At 37.7% G+C, this 6545-nt stretch overlaps 1 long non-coding RNA gene across 2 annotated transcripts; it reads right to left on the minus strand.

Moving 5' to 3' along the window:
* On the minus strand, positions 1-6343 carry LOC129347418 (uncharacterized). 2 transcript variants are annotated; one of them, XR_008599519.1, is made up of 5 exons: positions 6239-6343; positions 4468-4577; positions 2421-2531; positions 1181-1449; positions 1-62 (listed from the first exon to the last, which is right to left on the minus strand). It is a non-coding gene; the product is annotated as an uncharacterized LOC129347418 (long non-coding RNA). The 2 variants fall into 2 exon arrangements; XR_008599518.1 differs by lacking the exon at positions 1-62 and having other exon boundaries at positions 698-1449.
* Between the last annotated feature and the right edge of the window lie 202 nt (positions 6344-6545).

Here is a 6545-nt window from a genome sequence, read left to right on the forward strand (position 1 = left end):
CTTGAGGGGCCTGCTGTCTCTTTGCCCAATTGTGGGGTCCACCCTTTCCAGTGGTGCTACAGCTTTGTAAAAAATCAGGCAAGGTAAAAAAAAAATCTAAATGATAAATATCACTTCAAATTAACAGAATTCACAACTTTTGTCTCCACGCCAGTTTTTTGGTCACATCTGGGGTCCGTTTTTAACATTTAGGACTTGTGAGGTCTTTTTTCACACACGCATGTATATCTCTACACTTTATATCTTAATGGGGACATATTTAAAATCTATAACAATGAATTACATTACTTGGTGTTAATTTCCAAACACACTGCGGGACTGAATCAGGATATACACTGTAATTTACATTCTCTACATTCTGCATCTCATCTCTTTCCCTCTAAAATACTCACAATGCAGTACTATTATGATCTGTTGTTAAAGACAAATGAATGCAAAAAGCAGTAATTAATTAATTCATTATTATTTTAATTACAACTACAACCTAATATAACTTTCTTGAGACAATTTCAGGTGTTCAGCTCCAGAGGAACTTAAAATGGATGAATATTTCGAGCCAGAATTCACTGATCAGAAGCTGGAACAGGAGCGAGAGAGAACAAGACAGAGAGTGAGGAGACACAGAGAGACAATGAGACACAGGCAGAGAACGAGAGACAGACATTAGACACAAAGAGAGAACTAGACATAGAGAGAGGACGAGATACAGAGAGAGAATGAGACACAGGCAGAGAACGAGAGACAGACATTAGACACAAAGAGAGAACTAGACATAGAGAGAGGACGAGATACAGAGAGAGAATGAGACATAGAGACAAGGAGACAGAGACGAGACAGAGAGATAATGAGACAGAGATGAGACAGAGACAATGAAACAGAGAGACGTGACAGAGAGACACAAGGAGACAGAGAGACAGAGAGAGAGACGAGACAGAGAGATGAGACATAGAGACAGAACCAGACATAGAAAGAGAATGAGACAGAGAGGGACAACGAAACACAGACATAACACGACATAACCCTAATGAATGAACAAAACTTGGCAGTCTTATGTAACATTCCACAACAAACAGAACATTCTCTTAACAGGAAATTGGCCATTTTAAGGTACTAAGATGGCTGCTCTGTTTACTCCATCATCTGTTTGTGTTTGTAAATGCAGCTGTGTAGATAGTGTTACCTGGCAGGTACAGTTTGAATAAAGCAGAATCCACACACTGCTCACATCTAGTAGCAATTCACTGTAGTTCTCTTCTGATGGCAGAAGATTCTTGAAGTATTTTACTGCTTTCCAGTCTCTGTTTCCTAGTGCTTGAGGTTCTGCAGTAATACAGTGCTCACAGTCCACTTTTTCGGGAACTTGGCTTCTCACTATGAATTTCCTTAAATGTCTGTAAACTGCAGCAGATTCCTCTGGCGTCCAACGTCTTTTGACAGCAGATTGTTTACCTAAAGAGGCAAAAAAGACATACAATACAAGGAAAATATCTTAAACATGGTCCAAGAACTATAGTGAAATGAGGACAAATCTGGACACAATTTCCAAAAGCTTAATCTCAATTTCAGACAAAACAGAATATCTGCAGGGCTAATCAAGGCACCACAGCATTATTTGTTACTAGTGTTGCTTTCGTCAACAAAAATTATGACTAAATATTGTTGTCAACAAACCTTTATCACATGACGAAAACGAGATGAGACAACGTAAATGCTGGTCATGTGATGATAACTATAATGAAATATATAATGCAATATTGTTGACCAATAAAAACAAGACTAAATTTGGTTTACAAAATAAAAACTACGCTAAAATGCCTCTTCATTTTCGTTGACCAAAACGAGATGAGATGAAATGTTCTTTCGTCTCGTTTATTTATTATTTTGTAGTATTTCTGTTTCCCGTGTCTGGGCTGCATCAGGTCACACTGCACAGATGCAGGCAATGTGACTTACTCAATCCTATACCTATAAGGTAATAATAATATGATAAAAAGATAATCTTGTTTGAATTGTGAAATGGGTTTGGCTAAAAGAACATTTTGGTTTTGTCTATACTACTTGGTATGTATACTATATTGACTTGGTTAAATATAATTGCATTACTGAAAAGAGACTGAAATACAATTTTCAGTGACTAAACTAGACTAAAGTGTTGTCAGTTTTTGTCGACTAACACAAATAAAATAGTCATAGACAATTCTGACTAAAACAAGACTAAAATGCTCAGACTTTTAGTCGACTAAAACTTGACTAGACTAAAAAAGAGTATGAACTTGACTAAAACTGATAAAAAGTAAAATGACAGCTTGACACAGATGAGACTAAAACTAAAATTAAAACAGGCTGCCAAAAACAACACTAGTTGTTATTGTTGCAAAAACCATGTGAATCATATCTATCAAGGAGATTGCAAAGCTTACCTCTCTTTGTTGTTCACACCATCTGGTTTTGGGCAGATGATGAGGTACATTCTTGCAGGGATGCCGCACTGTCCTCATCTTCTGAGTCCTCGCCTTGTGCCACACTGGCTTCTGGTACAGAAAAAAATAGAGAGCATACATAGATGTAGACAGGGTCAGAATTTGATGTGAACAACATAACAGCATGGATCCATCATGCCTTGTATCGATGGTTAAGGCTGCTGCTGGTGATGTAATGGTATGGTGGAGATTTTCTTGGCACACTTTGGGCCCCTTAGTACCAGCTGGTTTATACCTCATATCCTGCCTAAGTACTGCTGCTGACCATGTCAATCTCTTTAGGACCACAGCGTACCATCTTCTGATGGACACGTCCAGTAGGATAATGCTCCATGTCACAAAGTCAAAACAGATAATCTCACACTGGTTTCTTGAACATGAGTTTGACAATGAGTTCTCTGGACTCAGATGTCCTCCACATATACCAAATCTCAGTTCAATAGAGCACCTTTGGGATGAAGTGGAACAAGAGATTGGCATAACAGATGTTTCATGACACCAAGAATTAAAAGGGGTATACTCTAGCCTAGGCCAGTTTATAACTGTTGACACAAAGATTAAGCATGCTAAACTCTTAATTGTTTAGTTAGTTTTTTTTTACAAAGAGGTATGCTCAGCAAGCAAATCATTATGAAAGAACATAACTAGAATGTCCTTGAGCTAATTTAAATTTAAATAATTTCCTCCAGGATGAATAAAGTAGATCTTATCTTAAATGAAAACAGTTCAAATTAAAGGAAAAACTGAAAAATTGAAGCAAAACATTATGAAAGAACATCCACATTGGTTAGTGCTGCTTTCACTTGTTTCTGTACAACAGATTTTAGTATAATACCTCTTTGTATTGTCTTTGACTTGTGCTTAAACTAAGATTGACTTGATCTGCATTTAACAAGCCAGATTAAACTCCTGGCAAAAGTATAATTTAGCTTTTATACCCCAGGGGCTGAAATAACCCAGAATAAAACCTTCCAGGCTAGAATACATGCCATGTAATATGAGATTACATCATCAAATGAATTTTATCTTAATTTAAGAACAGTCAATTAAGTTAAATCAAGCATTTTTAGGCAAAATAGGCTATACAGTAGCTTGGTAAGTTAGCACTGCTGCCTGTGCAGCTAGAAGATCCCAGGTTTGCATCCCTAGCCTGGGCCTGGGATCTTTCTGCTGTGGAGTTTGCATGTTCTTCCTGTGCATGTGTGGGTTTTCTCCAGGTTTATCCAGCTTCCTCCCACAGTCAAAAACCTGCTGAGGTTAATTGGTGATTCTAAATCATCCATAGGTGTGAATGTGACTGTGATTGTTTGTCTCTATGTGTAGTCTTTGTGACACATCGCTACTGTCCAGGTGAACCTTCACCCTAAGTCAGCTGAATAGACTCCAGCCCACCATGACCCTAATGAGGATTATGTGGTGTATAGACAATGGATGGATGGATTTTATGCAAAATATACTATGAGATATTATGCCAATGTAATGGTTTATTTCTGGAGCACAAATCAAGCCAATCGTAATTCAAGCACAATACAAAGGTAATATAAATAGATATTATACTGAAATCAGCTATACAGTCACAATGGAAATCAACAACAGCAAATGTTGATCTTCTTTGATAATGTTTTGCTTACAATATAATTTTATCTTAGTATGCAATTCAGTTTTTCCATTGATTTGAATCTCTTTAATTGTAATTAGTTCAAGGGACATTTTAGTAAGAATAATGATTTACTTGCTAAGCATACCTCTTCGTAAAAAAAACAAAAAAGCCCTAAATAACTGAACAATTAAGAGCTTACCATACTTAATCTCTTTGCGTCAACAGGTGTAAACTGGCCTAGGCAGAGTATACCCCAGGGTATACTTTGGCTAGACCAGTTTGTATTCTTTGGCTGGCGAGTTAATCTCCAGAGCCAGTTACACCAGTAGTTGTATTTAATAAAGTGGCTGCGAAATGTATGTATTATTAAAGTAAATCAAAGCTTACCTCTCATTTTTGCTGACACCACTTGGTTTTGGGCAGATGATGAGGTACATTCCAATAGGGGTGCCACACTGCCCTCATCTTCTGAATCCTCTCCTTGTACACACTGGCTTCTGGGTACAGAAAAACATTATTTTTATATATATTAATTTTTTGACTTAAAACATGAAGTAATTGTCAGTAAAGCAAAGTCTGGCTTTGAATGAGGGGAAATGATTTGAAATGATGCTGTCTTGAAGTTAATACTTCAACCTCCAAATGACTGTTCAATATGACCATCTTACTACACGGTTAACTGCCTACTGCACTGGCACAGAAACATTAAAACCTATCTTGATGTGTCACTTGTAATGTAAAGGATAACTGCCACATGCTTTGTGCCTCCACAAACCAGTCAAGTTGAACTTTACAGACATATATGTCCAGAGTCGTATCTGTATTAAAGTCTTACCCTGACCCTTTAAGTGACAACACAAGTGAGTAAAAACGAGATGTTTACGGGTTGCAGCCTTCGTGAAGCCCTTTCAGACTTAAAGGAAGGGCCTTCTGTGCTGTCCTTATTTGAATCAAACAGAGCATCAGAAAAAACTGGTATTCTATCCATCAGAAAAAGGAAGAAAAAAGTATGACTATCCATTTAAAAAATCAGTTACAAGAAAAAGATTTTGTTGAAAATAGACTATAATAATTACTTGTATTCAGACTGTCAGAACTGTACCAATAAGCTCTTTGTCCTTCTCAACTTTGGAACAACGTTGTGCTCAAAATGCCCACCAGAATAGTTTTTCATGGAATCCTCATCAGTTTCATCCACTATGCTCTCATTTGAACTACCCAGAGGCTCATAAACATCTGATATTCTATGCATCTGCAAAAACATAACAGAGTGATGTCAAGGTATGGCTATCCATCACAAAGAAAGCATTTTTAAACTACATTCTATTGCCATAAAAAATAAAAGTGTCTGAGAAATAGCAGAATGTTTTCTGTACTCCTTTTCTTTCTGACAACCTCATTGCAGTGCAGACTCAGAAGCTGGTCTTCTATACAGTCCTCACCTATTTCATCACTTAGGGGATGATCCACGAGGGGCAACTGCCATACGATTAACATCTAAATTCAGTTAAACATAACGTAAGCAGTAAGTAACATGGGTTTAATTATGACAGGTATTTTCCCAATAATATGCAGAGGTACCTACAAGTGTCACAATGCATTACTGAGGGTTAGAATGCATCAAATTCAAATGAGCCTTTTCAAACATGCAGCAGCTCAAGTAGTGTAAAAATATACCTGCAATTATCAGAGTTTAAATCATGTCATGCATTGCAGCAAGGATGTGAAAACACCTAAGCTGTGATCCATACGGAGGACCCCATGAGGGTCAAGACTAGAAACAATGTGAGTGTGTTATGTGAACTGGGCCCCACATGGTGTGTACTGGGAACATTTGTGTGTGAGGCTCACAAGAAGTTAAGGCGATAAAAGCATGAGTGTGTGATGTGAACTGGGCCCCACATGAACTGTCCTGGGAACATTTGGGTGTGATGCCCACTAGCTTCAAGAAGTGGAGTAGAGAAATGTATGAGTGTGTGATGTTAACTGGCTACATGAGGACAAGATTAGAAAGGTGTCAGTCAGAGGAACTCATTTCCTTAAAACTGAAGTCTATATCATCACCCTGAATGAAAGGCCACATCAGACAAGCAGTTTGAATTCCTCCTATCTTGGTAATGGAACTACATAGTGTGCAGACCAACAGTATCTACATTACCTGTGCATAAGCATCATCTTGGTCTGAATCCTCATGTGAAGCACCATGTATGGGGGACATCTCAGGCTCTACTGCCACAGCAGAAGCCATCTTGTTTGTTACCTGCAATTTAGATACAAACAAAAAGCATTAAGCACTGACATCCAACATGTTCTATATTTAGAAATATGCACATTACTAAAGTTTATGTGAAAACCATGTTTGAAACAGCATAAACTGAAAGCTACATGTAGAGCATCATCTTCTCCAGAGGTACCAACAAGTGTCACAGTGCGTTATAGATGGTTAGAATGCATCAAATTCAAAT

This window comes from Amphiprion ocellaris, chromosome 18, assembly GCF_022539595.1.
Source record: "Amphiprion ocellaris isolate individual 3 ecotype Okinawa chromosome 18, ASM2253959v1, whole genome shotgun sequence".
Lineage (NCBI taxonomy): Eukaryota > Metazoa > Chordata > Actinopteri > Pomacentridae > Amphiprion > Amphiprion ocellaris.